Source organism: Peromyscus californicus, unplaced genomic scaffold, assembly GCF_007827085.1.
Source record: "Peromyscus californicus insignis strain IS unplaced genomic scaffold, ASM782708v3 Scaffold_4__1_contigs__length_199733344, whole genome shotgun sequence".
NCBI lineage: Eukaryota > Metazoa > Chordata > Mammalia > Rodentia > Cricetidae > Peromyscus > Peromyscus californicus.
In genome coordinates, this window is record NW_026294562.1 from 128,271,532 (window position 1) to 128,289,896 (window position 18,365).

The 18,365-nt window shown below is 38.6% G+C and overlaps 1 protein-coding gene across 1 annotated transcript in view; it reads left to right on the forward strand.

Moving 5' to 3' along the window:
- Positions 1-4,165: 4,165 nt before the first annotated feature.
- Chd2 (chromodomain helicase DNA binding protein 2) overlaps positions 4,166-18,365 on the forward strand; it is a 140,550-nt gene continuing 126,350 nt past the window's right edge. Inside the window, exons 1-4 of the mRNA XM_052713814.1 lie at positions 4,166-4,310; positions 6,468-6,534; positions 7,074-7,158; positions 14,523-14,581. The gene's annotated coding sequence lies outside the window, so the exon portion shown is untranslated. The remainder of the gene's footprint in view (positions 4,311-6,467; positions 6,535-7,073; positions 7,159-14,522; positions 14,582-18,365) is intronic.

Consider the following 18,365-nt stretch of genomic DNA (forward strand, 5'->3'; position numbering starts at 1 on the left):
AAACAGAACAAACACAAGAGTCCCAAGAGCCAGTGTAAACAGAGGAAGGAAGGATGGCTTCTTGGTCCTTTGGCAGATGCCATAGAGTGCTGTGGTGGTTAGTTTTTTGTCAACTTGACACAAACTAGAGTCATTTGGGAAGAGGGAACCTCAATTAAAGAAATGTTCCATCAGAACGGCCTTTAGGTAATCCTGTAGGGCATTTTCTTGGTTAATGATTGATGTGGGAGGGCCTAGCCCCTTGTGGGTAGTGCCACCCCTGGGCAGGTGGTCCTGGGTGGTATAAGAAAGTAAGCTGGGGAAGGCATGGGGAGCCAGCCAGTAAGCAGCGCTCCTCCATGGCCTCTGCTCAGTTCCTGTCTTGGCTTCGCTCAATGATGGATGGTGAAGGGGATGTGTAAGCCAAGTAAACCTTTTCCTCTCCAAGCTGCTTTTGGTCCAGCTGTTTTGTTACAGCAATAGAAAACGAACTAGGGAAAGTGAGAAGGGACTGTGAAGGAGGCTGAATGTAGTCTTTCAGGTCATTTTAAGGGAGATCAGAGGGCTTCTCTAAGGAAGGATGGCTAAACATTAGGTACAGATGTGGCTGAAGAAATCAGTGTCCGGGGCCAGTGAGATGGCTCAGTGGGTAAGGGAGCTTGCTGCTAAGCCTGATGACCCGAGTTTGATCCCTGAGTCCCACAGAATGGAAGGAGAGAACTCACTTCCAATGTTGGTTGATTATTCTCTGAGCTCCACTCACTGTGGCACAAATGTATCCCCTCCCCCCATAGAATAAATGAATGAATGTCAAAAAAAAACTTATCATGTCATTTGTGATGGGAAACAGAATTTCAGTGTGGCAGGTAAGTGCCTCTTCTGAAGAGAAACTTGCGCGTGACATTTGGGACAAGAAAGCTGTTGGAGGTTAAACCGCCCAAGGTGTATCTTTATAAAAGGGGTCTCGCCATGGTTTATGTGTAGGAGCTGTGACCAAAGAAGCAGTGAAACAAGAGTGCTAGGCAGCTTTAGCTGGCATAGTTGGGAGACTGACACCCAGGTGGGCACAGGGCTGGGCGTTCAGTTAGACTGGATCGGGCATCTTGAGTGGGCAAATCAGAAAAAGTGACCATGCCTTGAGAAAGCTGCATTTCTGTTGAGGTGTTTATAGCTCAAAGCATATCGTTAAGACATATGGCCAGTGTGCCCAGAAGTGACCCCAATAACTACACAGATCCCTAGCTTTTACCAAAGTAGCGTATGCTACATTCAATCTAGTCACTTACTGGGTCTTTTGAGATAGGGCCTTGCTATGTTGCCCAGGCTGGACCTGAACTCCTGGGTTTAAGTGGATTCTCCCAGTTCAGCCTCCCAAGTATTTCAGATTGCAGGTTTGTGCCATCACAGCTGCCTAATTTTTTTTCTTTGTCATTTTTCTTATCTATTATCTATCTATCTATCTATCTATCTATCTATCTATCTATCTATCTATCTACCTACCTACCTACCTATCAGTCGCACATCTTCTACCTTTTTTCTTCAAAAAATTTAAAAAGATTTATTTATTTTATGTGTAGGAATGCTTTTCCTGGATGTGTTTATGTCACCATGTATGTGGCTTCCGAGGCCAGATGAGGGCATTCAATCCCCTGGAACTGGAATTACAGATGGTTGTTAGCTGCCATGTGGATGCTGAGAACTGAACCTAGGTCTTCTGCGAGGGAAGTTAAGGTCCCTTGACTGCTGAGTCATCTCTTCGGCCTCAGTATGGGATTTTTATTTCTTAACATTTTATTTACTTATTTTTTTTTTTTTGTATTGGGTGATGATTTTATTTATTTATTTAGGTTTTTCAAGACAGGGTTTCTCTGTGTAACCATCCTGGCTGTCCTGGACCTCACATTGTAGACCAAGCTGGCCTCGAACTCACAGAGCTCTGCCTGCCTCTGCCTCCTGAGGCTGGAATTAAAGATGCGCGCCACCATCGCCTGGCTTTTGTTTTTATTAATTTAAAAATTATGTGTACATTTGTGTCTGTGTGGGGATATGTGTATGGGAGTGCAGATGTCCTATGAGGACACAGGCATCAGATCCCTCTGGAGCTGGAGTTTCCGGTAGCTGTGAGGCACCCCATGGGGTTCTAGAAACTGTGAACTCAGGTCCCCTAGAGGAGCAGTACATGAGATCTGAATCACTGAACCATCTCTCCAGCCCCAGTATGTGATTTTTTAGTTGTTATTGTTGTTTGTTTGCTTTTTGAGACAGGATTTCTCCGTGTGTAGTCCTTGCTGTCCTGGAACTCGCTCTCTAGACCAGGCTGGCCTCGAACTTACAATCTGCCTCAGCATCCCGAGTGATGGAATTAAAGGTGTGCGGTCACCCCACCCCCACCCCCTGCCTCCAAATCCGTGTGATTTTTAAGAATAGAAGCGGCCAGAGGGACAACCAGATGGCTCAGTTGGCGAAGGTGCTTTGCCTACAAGCCTGATGATTGGAGTAGGAGAGAACTGACTCCTTTATGTTGCCTCTTACCTCCATATGTATGCTGCGAAACTCACACACTACACGCGCGCGCGCGTTAAATAAACATCAAAAAATTAACACAGTGTGTTTCAGGACAGCCAAGGATATGTAGAAAGACCCTATCTCAGCCCCCACCCGGTCCAAATTTAAAATGGGGCTTAGAGCTACTTCTTGGGTCTGTGCTCAACATTCTGATTCTAACCTCAAAATCTCACGAGGATCTGAGAGTTGTCTTTCTCATCCCAACACTTGTCAAACTTTTTTTTCCTCTCATAGAAATTAATTGTATCTATCTTTTCTTTTCCCCTGGTCTCTTGCTAAAAAAGACATTTCTAAATGCCACTCTCGGGAGACAACTTTTCTTTCCTTAGCTATTGGAGGACGGTTTAGAGGTTCACTTGTGTTCTGCTTAAAGTTGTTTCCAGGAAGAAGCGGGAAGAAGAAATGGAAAAAAGTGGAGTTTCCTGAGGAAATGAAACTTGGTTTGTGTAATTCTCTGGGGGAAAGTTGGACAGGCAGACGTGGTGGTGGTTCACGTTTAAACTACCGCTTGAATAAACACTGCCCAAAAATGTGGAATCCAGCTAATCAGGAATAGGAGCCTGGGTCGTTAAGGCCTCAGGACACGGTATGCTAATAGATTACCTCAAATAAATGGTATATCAAGTCATATATTACGTTAGGGAACGTGCTGATCATAAAAATCACTGCTCCTGCGTCTGTAACCTGAAGGTAGGTCTGGTTGCTTAGGGGGGAAAATCCTGAGATGGTTGCCTGCCTAAGAGTGAAGGACGGGCACAGTCTTTGCGTATCTTGTCAATCATGTCATCTTCGTTTCATCATTCCCTCTTCCTTTTAAGAAGAAAAAACAAACCTCAAGTTAAAAATAGCGAAGCCTAAGCTTTTAATGATCCGAGCCTGGCTTAACCTATACCAGAAACAAACGAACTAGCTACGAGGAGTCCGCACTGCGGAGCAGAAAGCTACGTCTCTCCCGCAAACCCCAAGGTTTCATCATCTTCCAATCGCTGGCCGAGACTTTCCAGCTGAAACGCCCACGGGATATGATTGGCACTAAAGCATTCCCATTGTCGCTGATAAGGTGGAAGAGGTGGGATTAGAACTGACCAATAGTGTGCAGGAAGCTGCTGTCGGGGCGGGAGGAAGGCACCAATGAGAGTGCGTGAGGCCGCTCCGGGAAGCGATGGCAGGAAGCTGGTCCAGCCAATGGCCGCGGCGGGCGGGTGGTGGCGCGCGTGCGCACTGGGGGTCCCGGAGCTGCAGGCGGGAGGTTGGGGGAGGGGAAGCGAGCTGGAACGCCGCGGAGCTCCTGCCGCCGCCGCAGCCACCGCCGCAGCGAAGAGGCCATGTTGTGTGGTGTGTGGGGCGGGTGGGGGGGAGGGAGGAGGAGGAGGGAGTAAAGCCGAGCGAGGAGACGGGAGAGACACCACACACGGCACAAGATGGCCGGAGAGGCAGCAGCAACCCGAGCTGTCAGGCGGCCCGCCGCGGCCCACCGGTTCGCTGCTGCGCTGGGAGCAGCGCCCGGGCGTCCCGGAGGGCTCCGGGGCAGCGAGGAGGCCGCGGCTGAGGCGAGGCGGCCGCGCGCGGGTGCGGGAGCCCGCGGCAGAGGCGCCCGGGAAGGCCGGGCCCGCGGCGCCCGTGGCTCCGCTGCGGTAGCGGCGGGGCTGGCGGTGCGCGCGGCCGGGAGGCGTCCCGCACCGTGGGCGGGAGGCTGCGGCGGGAGACCCGTCCCGGGGACGCGGGGAAGAGCGAGCCGATGGCGCTGGCGGCCGCGCTTCGACCCGGTGAGTTGCTCCCCTGCTTCCTTTATTGTCCTTTGTCCTTGGGAGGAAAAGCACGACGTCCTTGAGCGAGGGCGGGAGGGGCGGCGGGTTGGTTACCCGTCCTCCACACGCAGTCCCGGGTGCTGTCGCCGAGGGCCGAAGGCACCCGGGCAGTGCGTCGGGCCACCGCGGTCCCTCTGCACACCTAGCCGGGCGCCGCGCTGCCGGTCCGAGGCTGCGGGGAGAGGGCGGCGGCCGCGCCGTGGAGCCCCGGCCTGCTCCGGTGAGTTATTTTGATACTTAGTGAGAAACAACAACAGTCCTCCGGAGACGGTCTCTGAAAAATCCCTTCTGCTGAGGTGGGCACCCATCTTCGGGGTCGGATTTAAAAGAACAATGGAACCTCTCACTTTGCTTAAACCCGAATAAAACTTGTCTTTTTCCCCCCTCTCCCTGTTGGGTGTTGGCTTTTAACTCTTTCCAAGCTGTTTTTGAGAACGGCTGTTAGTTTTCTAGATGCAAAGGTATCTTACTGCTTGTTAAACGTCTGTGACGTTTGTTGTCTTTTAGAAAAGGCAAGTTACAGGAGTGTTTCTGGTATTTCAAAAATGATGACGGCAACAAGACAGTTTAATGGAAGTAGATTTGATAATTACGGTACTAGGTGATGACGTTTGATGAATACAGCTTATTTTTACCGAGTACTTGGCCAAGACTATTTGACAGCCTGATATTTGAACGTAACTATACTGTTGGATACTTTTTTAAAATGAGCGGAAAGAGCTGTTATCAGTAACTTCTCACACCTGAGTGTTAAAGCGTACTTGAGTCAGTTCCTACCCTTTAAAAGTTAAAATTCATCTTGTTATTTAAAAAGAGAGAATGTACAAACCGTGATCGAAAAAGTTTCATAAAGGAATATTCTAATAGAACAGTTCTTCGGGAAGTTACTTTCCGTAGTGTAAATAGTGAAGCAGGACTGTCTGTGATGGGCGATGAAGAGGGGCCATATTTGTTGCATTTGTTGCATGTATAAAGTCGAGATGTGCTTAAAAACGGAACAGTATTGAAGAAACAGTTCTAATGAAAATAACAGTTTTCTGCATACTCATTTAAAAATGCTTCGGGTAATTGAAGTTTAATTGTTGGAAGAACAAACTAGGAATGCACAGACCTTTGTGTATTTTTGAATATATTTGTCTTTATTCTGCGGAGCCCTTGTGCTGTAAAGGTGAAGAACTGCGTAAAGACAATGTTGGGGAGACTTACGTAGTACATCTAAAAGCAAAGGTATGGGTTGATTGGACCATATTTCATAGGGTATTTCCAGTAAAAAACAATTGGAATACCTTTTATAAGATAGTACATGTTATATCAGTTGCGCATACCTTGATTTCACAGAATTCAAGAACTAATTTTGTTTTTTAAGTGAATGCTTTGAAATGTTTTATCACTGAAAGTGGTTTTAAAGAGATTGGAAAATTGTAGTTCTTCAGGATCCTTTTTGAATAGTAAAATGTAAAAATAATTACTATCAGTTTAAGGTCTTACGATCTTTCATGATAAATTGGGTAGGAGAAAGACAAAATATTCTGGACCCTGGTTTGGAATTGAATGAAGGTCATAGATACCACAAGTTTTAGAGCTGCTTAAAAGACAAAACTAATAGCCCATTTGGTGAGATCAAATAGCTTGTAGTTTAAAATTTAAAGTAACTAGTGGCCATTTTAAGTTCACTAATTTCTCCTGGAGGAGTTGATTTTTAATACTCATAACTGTAAGAGGTATTTGTAGGTGGTAAAGAAAAATTCAAGATGATGGCATTCTCTAAACATTGCCAACTTTTCCTTTGTTTTTGTTTAATACTTGATTTTTGAAAAGGGAAAAAGGAAAGCAAAGCAAATTGATAGTGATTTAAATTTTCTGTATTTCTTATGGATTCCAATGTTTTAATCCCTAGTATTTGAGTACAATTCCAAATGAGGAAAACAAAGACTGACAGACGTACAGAAATAATTGCAGCCGTAAATACGCAGGTTGTGCCACCCCACCTCTTCAATTTGTACCTGGGGCTTCTTGTCTTTGGAATATTTTTCTCCTTTCATCATACTGAGTCTTTGGCCAAGAAATCCTTAAAAATTAAAACACTTAAATCATTTTCTTATTTTTTTTTTAAAGGTAACTTACAAGATTATAAATTAGTGTGGTTGCTGATGATTCTGAATAAATACAGCTTTTATCACAGGTAAGATTGGTAAATATATTGATTTGACATAAAATTAACTTGTTAGGTTTTTGTTTTGTCTTTCTGATAACATTTCTAGCATCCAGTTAATATTTATGATTTTAAAAATGATTATGAATGAATATACATCTGAAATTTTTAAGAGCCCTTTTTACTGAGTAAGTGGTTAAAAGAGTATTCATACAGCCATTGTAATGTAATGTACCTTTGAATAGCCCCAATACTGCAAGTCTTTTAAGGCTTTGTTTAATTTTGGTAAACAAGCTTTTGCAGCGAAACATGGACCAAAAATGTTTTTTTCCCCTTTCACTTCTTTAAGATATCATACAAATGATTTTAACATTTTAATTATTTAAAGAAATTTAGAAATTTAAATAGTTTGCCATTAAGACTAAAGAGATTTAGAGAGAAATATTTAAAAAGTTAGTTTTAAGCATTAGTAGTGGTTTTTGTCCTGTATAAAGTTTTAAAACATTTCTACTTGTTACTGATTTCTTCATCAGTAAGTTGTTTAGAATATTGTTTCTTTTCTCCAAAAGGTGTGCCATTTTGAAGACTGAGACAATAGTTTTACCTTTAAGAATAAAGGAGAACCCTTGGAAAATTCTGTATTTTATATAGCAAGTAAGTTTTCTTTAATCATCATATTTGAATATTTTTCAACATTTGGGTAGAAAAATATCACTAAAGTTTGTCAGACAAATGGACTATTTATATAAAAATGTCAAAATACCCTATTTTTACCTTAAACCAAAGCACTTTCTGTTAACTATTAAAACAGTTGATACATATACTTTATATCAATGCATGTAATTATATCCGGTAGTAAGACATTTGGTCTTCCCAATAAAATGGTGCTTGCCTTTGCATGATGGTTCAATCTGCTGTGTTAAATCAGTGTTGCTTTTACAGTCTGAAAGATAAATTATTTAGCTCTCTTCCCCACCCGTCATGCAACAGCATCCTAAAATTTTATAACTATTGTTCCTTTGCTTCTTGAAAGATTGTATTTCAAAAGAAAAACAAACTTTGATGTCTTCATTATTAAATGGTTAAAATACTCATTTTTAGTAGCCTGTTCTTTAAACATACAAAAATAAATTGATTTCCAGCAAACTAAGTGCGCTGTTTTATCTGTATTGGTAATTGTTTTTGAACCTAAAAGAGAAGTAATTTTAAGCACAAAAGGTTTTGGATTCAGCATACCATGAATTAAATGCATTAATAATTTTAATAGGTGAATATTAAGGTGATTGAAGAAAATGTAACTACTAGTATATGTGAAGAAATAAATCTGTCCATATGAGAAATAATGTTCAATTACTATTTTTAAGTAATTGACCAGAGAAAATATGTAATAATAAGTGATACCTTGGGATATTAAAAAAAAAGTAACCAAGTAACTAATTAATTAAAATGAGGGCATATTTACTTATAGTTTGGAAATCTGTGGAAAATTAAGTTTGTGTTACCTTGTTTTGATTCAAATAGGTAATGAGGATGATAGACTAGTTTTTATTGCTTTTGTGTTAGCTTAACGAAGTATTTTTGCAGTTTGTTCAAGATTGTAGTATTGTTTCCAAAGAAATGATAGACTTTTAGAGTCTATAATTTTTCAAAGATAGAATATACACAAAAGTATCTTTAATCTCATATTCCTATAACAGATGCCAAGATTAGGATTTCCCCTTTGCAGCTGATAGAATGTGTAGTTGGCATTTGTTGAAGACTGCTATATAAATTGAGAATGAGGTGTTTTATATGATGCAATCAGAAGTTAAGTCTAAATAGGCAATATGTTCATAATGGCCTTATCTGAGGTATAATTTGAACAGAAAAAGTAAATAGCTGAAGGTTAGAAAATTTTAAATGAAATTTTAAGCTTTGTTCACTTTAATAAGTGATGTAGTAACTGTTAAATTAATTCCTAGCTTTTCAGAGGCAACTTTTATAACCAAGATAAATGGTTAAATTCTATTTTATGAAGAACGTTTCTTATCCTCTTTATGATGGTACTTACAATTAATTGTGTGAGTAGTTATTTCTTGAGCACATGAGGGCAGTTGTCAAATACTGTCTTATGTAAATGGGATTATGTGACCTACAAAGGTATATGTAATAGATAATGTGCTTTATTATATAACCAAGGTAAGTTTTTGTCAAGTATTTTCTACTTAAGAACTGTAGTAATAAACACTTTTTTATCTTAGTGTTGTGGACAAATTCTTTCATTCTTAAAACTCTTCTTAACTAGTTGTGTTTATGTTGGAATATATTTAATGTTTTCATAACTTTGAAGATTAATATACCAAAAAATTGAAAGAAGTCGTGTGGCAGCTAATCACAATTGTTTTTTTTTTTTTTTTTTTTTTTTTTGTTGTTGTTGTTTTCGAGACAGGGTTTCTCTGTGTAGCTTTGCGCCTTTCCTGGGACTCACTTGGTAGCCCAGGCTGGCCTCGAACTCACAGAGATCAGCCTGGCTCTGCCTCCCGAGTGCTGGGATTAAAGGCGTGTGCCACCACCACCCGGCACCACAATTGTTTTTGGATCATGACATAGCATTTATAGTTTTTAGTATATGACATGGGTAGTTATAATGTAAATTTTCTTTAACTTTCAGTTTTCTGATCAGTTTCTTGACCATATAAAAACTTGTTACGTTTTTCCTTTGGCATTTTATTGTTGAATCAGATGTATGTAATGATTCAGCAATCAGGGTACTCCACCTATAATGTAAATAGGCTATATAATCTTGACATTTATTCTGGAGACTTGAATTTTTTCATTTGTGCGAAGGATTTAGAGTTTACAGCTTTCATCTCACTTAGCTTTTAAATTTCGTGATAAAAATAATCCCGAGGAATATCTTAGATGTGGATTGATTGCATATCAGGTATTTCTGTTGTAAAACTACTAGAATCATAAAACATAGGACAATTGCCTAAATAATTGTGATGTATTCCAAAGTATTCACAGTGTAAATGCAGATACCGGAAAGTAATTAAGTATGAAATGGAACCTGAGGCTATAGCTCAGTTGGTAGAGGGCTTTCCTAACATGCAGAAAGCTCTGGATTCATCACTAATACTGAATAAAACTGGTTGGTTGTGTACATGGCTATTCTTAGCCTTTGGGAAGTGGAGGCAGGGAGGTCAGGTGTTCAAGGTCATCAGCTACTTGACCCTGCCTCAAAAATAGTTGTCCTTAAGCAGTGTAGATTTAGAATTCTGCTATGAAAACATTCAAATTTTTTTCTATTTTAGTAAACAAATTTAAAGATGACTACTATAATGCTTACAACTGACCATGATTATAAACAAGATTTGTAGTTTACATCCCTTCCATGTTTTATTCCTTTTAATAGAAATAATTATTTTAAGTAAAAGTATGTTTCTGCATTTCAAAGGCAAATAACCTCATTTCACAAATTTCTTCCTTTCTAGGTTGAATGCAAACTTTATTTTCAAAGTGGCTATTTTTGCTGTAATTAACATTTTTAATTTTTTTACTCGTTTTTTTGTTTTCCTTTATTAACATGGACTTGTTCACGGTAGAAAAACACCATTGTAACTGAGCTATCCCCAGCTTTACTTTTTATTTTAAAAAATTGCATTTATCATTTATATACTTGTGTGAACATGGAGTCGGGCAGCCTTTAGGAATTGGCTTTTCTATGTGGAGTGCCACGCTTGACATCAAAGCACAGTTAAGCTCTAAGCCATCTTAGTGACATACTTTGGCTTTTTGAAACAGGAATTTACTGTGTAGCCCAGGCTGCCCTTGAATTTAAGGTCGTAATTCTGCTTTAGCCTTGAAAGTGCCGGGATTACAGGTGCCAGCCATCATTTCTGACACCCTAAATTTAAGAATGTTATGGATCTTTTGTGATAGGTGACCTGATTCTTTTTTGTTGTTGGTACTTTTTTTTTTGAGACATGCTTCTCAGTAACAAGCTCTGGCTGTCCTAGAACTCACTCTGTAGACCAGGCTGGCCTCTAACTCACAGAGATCCACCTGCCTCTGCCTCCCGAGTGCTGGGATTAAAGGTGCTCACCACTACCTTTTTCTTTTTTGGGGAGGCGGGGACTGATCTGGTTTTTTAAAAATGACATTTCTTTCTTTTTTTTTTAAAGGTTTATTTATTTATTAATTATATATACAGTGCCCTGTCTGCATGTATGCCTGCAGTCTAGAAGAGAGAACCAGATCTCATTACAGATGGTTGTGAGCCACCATATGGTTGCTGGGAATTGAACTCAGGACCTCTGGAAGAGCAGTCAGTGCTCTTAACCACTGAGCCATCTCCTCAGCTCTAAAAATGGCATTTCTGATGTTAGGATTTATACATTATTTCATAAAGCTCCATAGGTCTGTGTTTCAGGAAATTTTTTCACCTTTAACTTAGTTTAATTATATTTAGTTTATTTGTGTATGTGTTTGCAAATTTGAATTTGAAGGTCAGAGGACAACTTGGAGTAGGTTTCTTTCATCTTGTGGGTTGTAGGAAATAGACTCAGGGTTTTTTTTTTGTTGTTGTTGTTTTTTCTCAAGAGAGAGGGTTTCTCTGTGTAGCTTTAGCTGTTCTGGAACTCCCTTGTAGACCAGGTTGGCCTTGAACTCAGAGAAACACCTGCCTCTGCCTCCTGAGCACTAGGATTAAAGGTGTGTGCCACCACTGCCCGGCTTAACTCGAGTTTTTTAAGCTTTAAAAAATTGTATGGGAATGAATGTTCTGCTTACATGTATGTATTTGCATTGTGTGCATGCCTAGTACACTTAGAGGTCGTAAGAGGTTGTTAGATTCTCTGGAACTGGAGTTAAAGATGGTTGTGAGCCACCATTTGGCTATTGAAGAGCAACAAGTACCTTAACTACTGAGTAATCTCTGAGCCACAAGAATTAAATGGTTAATATGTACCAGTAATCATAATCCTTTTAATTCAGATTATTCAGGTGGTCTTAAAATACATGCTTTATGTGTGTGTTTTTTTCTTTTTTGAGATAGTTTCCTTATTCCTGAGGTATGAGATTTCAGGTGTCGACCATCATGCCTACCTTTAGTATTTATTTTAAAGCAGTTTTCTTAAGAAATGCTAATACCTTTATTTGTTTGTTTATTTGGGACTGCTCAGGCTGGACAGAGATTACCAGGAAGAACCTTTGCTCTACCTCAAAAATGCTTGGGTTACCACGGTACACCCTATGTCTTGCAAAGGACTCTCACTAGCCTACTTTTGTAAACATTTTCTTCTAGTTCATTGTTCTTAGACTTTAATCTTAGAGTTTAAAAGTTTAAGAGATTTAAGAAGCAGCAAAGTTCTTTCCTTTTACTGCCAGAGGGCCAGCATTATATGCTTGTTTATATTCCCTAAAGTTTATTTTTTAGGTCACAAAGTACATTTTAAAATATGTGAGATAGGAGTTTGAAGAAAATCAGACTGCTATTCTACTTAAACTGAACTGGATCTTCATCCCGTTTTAAAGGGTGGTAAAATACTATTCTGTACTTTCTCACTTTTGGAAAGGAGATCTTATGCTAGATTTCATCAGTGTTAATAATTTCACTCTAATGTACAATGAGATCAAAGACCTTTTTTTGGTGGTTTCAGAACCTAAAAATTTCTTGGATTGGTAGGATGACTTATAATCATAATCGTATTACTAAACCACTATGAGGGATTTCTCTTAGAAATATTAGAAACACCTTTTTCCAAGATTTCTTACACATTTCCTACTCCTTTAAAGAACCCTAAATCAGTTTATTGTTTTACTTTTTATGGTACTATTTGAAGCAAAGATCTCATATGCTGGGGAAGCCTTTTTCTGTCACTGATAGGCATCCCTTGCTCTGAGTCAATTTAGTTTCCTAGTGTGTTAAGATTGACTTTGTTCACAAAATCCTCTTCCTGTTAGGTCAGACTACACTAGAGATTGAAAAATTTGAAGATCATTGCCTTGCTTTGTTTTCTTATGTAGAGAGTTTAGTACTTCAATAATATCTTTTAAACAGGTCCTTGCTGTATTTCTTGGTTATGCTTTACAAAAATGAATTTAGATTTGATACATAAACAGGGCACTTGCAAACAATTCCTAGGAAGTTAGTTTGAGAGCTTAATTTAAGTCTTCAACTTTTGGTTTGTTTTCTCTTTTTCTAAAAATCTTAAGTTGCTACAGTTTTATATTAAGCTTTTAAAAAAACTTCTGTGTGTTTGTAGGTCAGAGAAAACCTGTGTGAGTCAGTTCTCTTTTTTTTCCAATACCGGTTCCTGTCAGCTTCCTTGTCATGTCAGCAACCATTTTTACCTGGTGAGCCATCTCACTGCCTCTTGTTGATGGAGACAGTCGCCTGTATATATCCCAAGCTGGCATTGAACTCTCATGATCTTCCTGCTTTAACCCCCTGAGTGCTGGGATGACCCTAACTTTCAGTTTTTTTGCATGTTTTAATTTTTTGTTTGTTTGTTTCAAATTCAGGCCCTCCCATATGTCAAGTGATTATACCACTTAGTTATACCTGTTAATAAGGTTTCTGTCTGTACCCCCCCTCCCCCAATAAGTTTCTCTGCTGACTCATTAAGCCAGATCATGCCAAATTAGAAAAATAACAACAGGTAATATTGAGCAAAGCAGCTCCCATGTGGGTTCACCAGCCCCAGAGATCTAGACCTGAGAAGTTATGCTCTAAAACTAAAGAAGGGAGATTTTATAGGTTGTAGGCCAGGGGTGATGACATGTCCACCACAAGTTGGGTTTGTGCCTATGTATGGTCAAAGGCCAAGTGCTTAGGCTGCTGACCACTTCAGGGGAAGAAGCTGTAATAGCCGCCAAGAATGCTGAACTGGGTTTTTGGCGCTTTCCTTTGTTAGGAGACTCTGGGTGGAGGTGTTTTGGCCTGGGTGGGGTGAGCCCAGATGCTCCAGCTGAACACCTCTTACTTTGTGATTATTGTAATCATGCAAAACCAAGGCAAATGGAAAACCCGCCCTTATTTCAGAAAGTACATGAGATGTGAGATATTTCCCATATTTAGTCTTGAGGAATTTAAGTCAGTAACTAATAAAAAGTCCTGATAAACCAACTGCATATATAACAATTAGTGTTAGTGTTGGAGAAATGGCTTGGAATTTAAGCGCTGGTAGTACCCTTGGAGGGGACCTAGTGTGGGTCTCAGCACTCACACTACTTGTAACTCCAGCTCTAGAGTATTCAATGCCCTCTTCTGGACTAGTGCAGACGTGCACATACCCACACATAGACACAAAAGTGGTAAAAATACGTCTTAATTGTTAGTCAAATAGGACAATTGATAGTAATTTGAAATGATGCCTAAAGTAACATTTTATTTAGAAATATTATGTACATGATTATATTATGTTGATTCTAGCATATGATTTTATGAAGTAATATGGTCATGGGAGAAAAATGATCTTGGAGATAGGTAGCAAAGGTCTTTTTTAGAAGGTTTAAAAGTATATTAGATGGGAGGCTAGAGTATGGATTAATTCTGTACTGTTTTTGCTTTTTGAGACAGGGTTTCTCTGTGTAACAGCCCTGGTTGTCCTGGAATTAGCTCTGTAGACCAGGCTGGCCACGAACTCACAGAGATCCTCCTGTCTCTGCCTCCCAAGTGCTGGGATTAAAGATGTGTGCCACCACTGCCCAGCTAATTTTGAACTGTAACTTGTATTCTATTTTCAATCATGGATATTCAGTCAGATTTCATGTAGAACCTCAATAATTACTCCTTTGGAGTTCTTGGACTGAGACATAGGCTTGTAATTTTAGTAACTTGTTTTAGAAGTCAGCTCCTGCACTGCCAAATCTAAGATCCTGTCAAAATTTTCCTGTCTTTTGCTTGGATTAATCCATTCATAAACTGTGTTTCTTCATTTGTTGGTTCCTTACAAAGTATTGCAGTTGTGATATAATTTTTTTTCAGTTGTGATATAATTTATAGGATTTAATAAAATCTATTCTGTCTTTTGCAGAAATGTGGATCCCAGATGGAATGAAATTACCTATACCATAGACATTTTTGAAGCATTTAGTAAGTCTTAATCTACTTGTTGGGTTTGAGTTTTAATTTTAAGTGTCACTACATAGTTTAAGTTACTAATTTGGAATTGTAAGCTTTATCAATGCTGTTAACAGTGTTCAGAAAATCCACGTAATGGTTAGATGTGAAGTTTATTTCTCAAGACAAAGTTTCATTCACTATCCTTGGTGGACTTGGAATTCATTAGGCTAATCTGGAACTCAGAGATCTGCCTGCCTCTGCTTCCTGAGTGCTGGGATTAAAGACATACACCATCACAATGGGGTCAGAAGTTAAAACATTAAGACCAAGAAATTCATTTGAACCTGTTTCCAACATCCTGGATTTGGGTGTCTCCTTGATTTTGGAAATATATTCTCCCCACTCCACTTCCCCTTCTCCCCAGCATCCATTTAGATACTGTGGTTGCTTTCCCATTACAATTTCAGAGTTGAGATTACTTGTACTGAAATAGATGCGTAGCCTAGAATGTTTACAGTCTGGTCTCCAAAGCAAAAAGACTGGTTTAGGGTCTATGCTACTTTCATGATGTAGAACTCAGATGATTTTTCTCTCTTTACAATAGAAATTAATTTTAATTGATTTCCAGTTGTAATTGGTTATGATAAAATAACTCAGAACTTAAACTTCAAGACTGAAAATTTTGCCTTATTGGTAGAAAAATTGCTATTTGATATAAGATGTGTTATAATTACCACTACTGTGAAATAGTTTTTCTAATTCCAAACCTGACAAGTAGTGGGAAAGATTAAAATGAGAAGGTTGTTATAAATCGTTTTGAGTGAATTGCCAAAAGGACTTATTCATTGGCAACAAACTTTTAAGATAATTGTTTACAATCATAGGAGTACAACATTTGGGAGTATAGATTATGAGTGACTTTTTTCCCATTAGTGCTACTTGAGATTGCAATGGCTTTAAGACCTATAAAACAAGGTTTTTGTTTTTCCTGAGGGAGAGTGAGCAGACCCTAAATTTGTCTATTTGCACTAGTTACTAGTTTCCTGTGTGATCACACTTAGAGATTAGTTTCCTGGCACATGGTACCTACTCAGTAAATATTTGTTCATTTATTGTATTAGTGTAACATTTATTAAACATTATCAACTAATGCTTTGAATCTTATGAAAGGCAAAATGATATTCATTATTAAAATATAAATGTTATTAATGTAAAATATTGTAGGTTTGCTTGACAGCTAAAAATTTGACAGTAAAAATGAAAGGTAATATGTATACACCCCCCCCCCCCAATACCCGGTCTCTTTATCTTGGTTTTATAATTAGATGGTAAAGCCACAGAAAAGATGACTTTTTGCTTATCATATTTGACCTCATCCTTTCATTAATGAAGATTGGATAGTCTTTTTGAAATAATTTTACTGTTAGTTTTTATACCTATCTTATTTAAGATCCAGACTTTTTTAATCTATTCTGTTGAGGAGTCAATCTATTTTTTAAAATAAGACCAAATAGATTGTACTTGTCAGGGCTTTTTTACATAAATATATTAAAATTTAAACACAAAGCAAAAGATGGAAATCAAGTCATAAGCACTAAGTGTATTAATTACTTCATAGGAGGGATGAGTTTTTGTACTAAATTAGCATTTTGTCTGTTTTCTTCCTTCAGTTGTGAAACAATTATTTAGCTTTTGAAAAATATAATTTCATTAATAATAGTAGCTTTACAGCCATTTATTAAAAAAATTAATAATCATTAATTTTCTTTTTAACCCTTTGCTCCCTATATTTTTCTTTGCTGTTAAAACTGATAAAGATAAGATGGGCATGGTGGCACAAGCCTGCAATCCTAGCACTTGGGAGGACAAGAGTCAGATGTTCAAGGTCATCTTCTTCCCAGACTGAGTCTACTAAACTGGGAAGACTCTCCAAAAAAAAAACAAGAAAAGCTAGTTGAAATAGAAGTAAAGAACTGGCTTGCATTTTAGTTAATGATGTGTAACCTAATTTCATAACTAATTTACTGAAAGAGAATTTGAAGACATTCATACTCAATGTTCGGTTCTTAATTTATGAATGTCTCTAGTAGTTGGATTTCGGGAGATAACTTTCAGGAGGTAACGTAATGATTACCTTGGTGATATAAAAACTTATATTTGCACAGGGAGTTGTTTTTAGAGTAAACATATATACTTACGGGAAGTACAAACTAGAAAATAATGTTAAGTTTGAATCTTACGAGTGAGAAACAAAGGCTCTAGGTCTGTCTGAGTGAGCATAGAATTCCTGATCAAAGGCATACCTGTTTAGTACATCTGTACTAATTCACAAGTGACTGTAGAATGAGGAGTAGTTGATCATCAATATCTATGCTATATTGAAATATTTTCCCCCAATACAATATAAAATTAAAGGGAAAACTGTTCTTAAATAATTGACTCCACGATCCTATTTGTTTTCAAAGATATTCTTGCTGTTGGAATAGAAAGTGCTCTGATTCTTGAGTTTGAGATCTCCTGTGCTTTGATTACTGTGATGTAGTGGCATGATAGCCAGCCTTTACTGAGATCAGCTCCTTTAACCTTCAGTAGTGCTACAAGAGGTAGTCACTAGGATCGTTGCTGTTTTGCACATGAGGAGCTGTGGATTTTGTTAAGATTTTCATGCTCCCAAGTGCTTATGTTTGATTCCTATTTTTTTGTCAAGCAAACTTTGCCTATTTATAATTTTAGTTTTTGTTAGTATTTGAAATTTTATGAATGCAAACAGATTACTTCTTAACCTTCACAGATCTTTTATTAGCTTTGATATTTTATATTTGTTTCCTAATTAATAAAATTCTTGCTTTTGGCTTTGAATCATGGACTTTGCATGAGTCCATATTTGATCATTGATTTACAATGTTAAAGTAATCTGTTTTCTCTTACAGTAATTTTAAATTTACTTTTAAAATTATTTGAAATACATCACTTGATGGCATGACAACTGTGGGAGTGCGGTTTTTTGAGTAGTTTTTGAGTGATAATGTCATTAGGTTTTTGTTATTTTGAAACTAGCTTACTCGAGCCTCAAACTCATAGCAGTCCTCTTGCCTCAGCCTCTCCTGAGTGCTGGGTTTTAATGTGGAAGCCACCACATCTGGCCTTTTCTTAGTGGTTTTTTAAGATTTTTGTAGCCAAGGATGACTTTGGATGTCTGGTCCTTCTTTATCTCCCAATGCTGAGATTACAGACAGGTATGTGCTGCCACCATGCCTGGTTTTATGTGGTCTTGGGGCTCAAGCCCAGGGAATTGTGCTGCTAGGCACACCCTCTGCTGAGCTATACTCTTTTTCTTTTATCCCTTACAAGTTGTTTTTAGAAGTAAGTTGTATTATTCAGTGGCAGAAAGATAGCACTGAGAATTAATGTACCACACTGAATAAACTGCACCTGTAGCTCCTGAACTGACTGTAAAATAGTTACTGTCAGTTTGTCAAAGATTGTATCATTGCTGCTTCTTTTTTTTTTTTTTTTTCCTTTGAGACAGGGTTTCCTCTGTGTAGACTGGCTGTCCTGGAACTCACTCTGTAGACCAGGATGGCCTTGAACTCACAGAGATCTGCCTTCCTCTGCCTCCCAAGTGCTGGGATTCAAGGTGTGTGCCACCACCGCTGGGCTATATCACTGTTTCATATAGTGCCTGACCATGCATTTAATGCAAAAGTAGAGGACAGTCTGGTTTGTAATGGATTGAGCTGACATATAATTTACCATCATTTCTAAATTAAAAATACTTTTTAATGTGTGTAAATTTTGCTTGCATGTTTGTCTG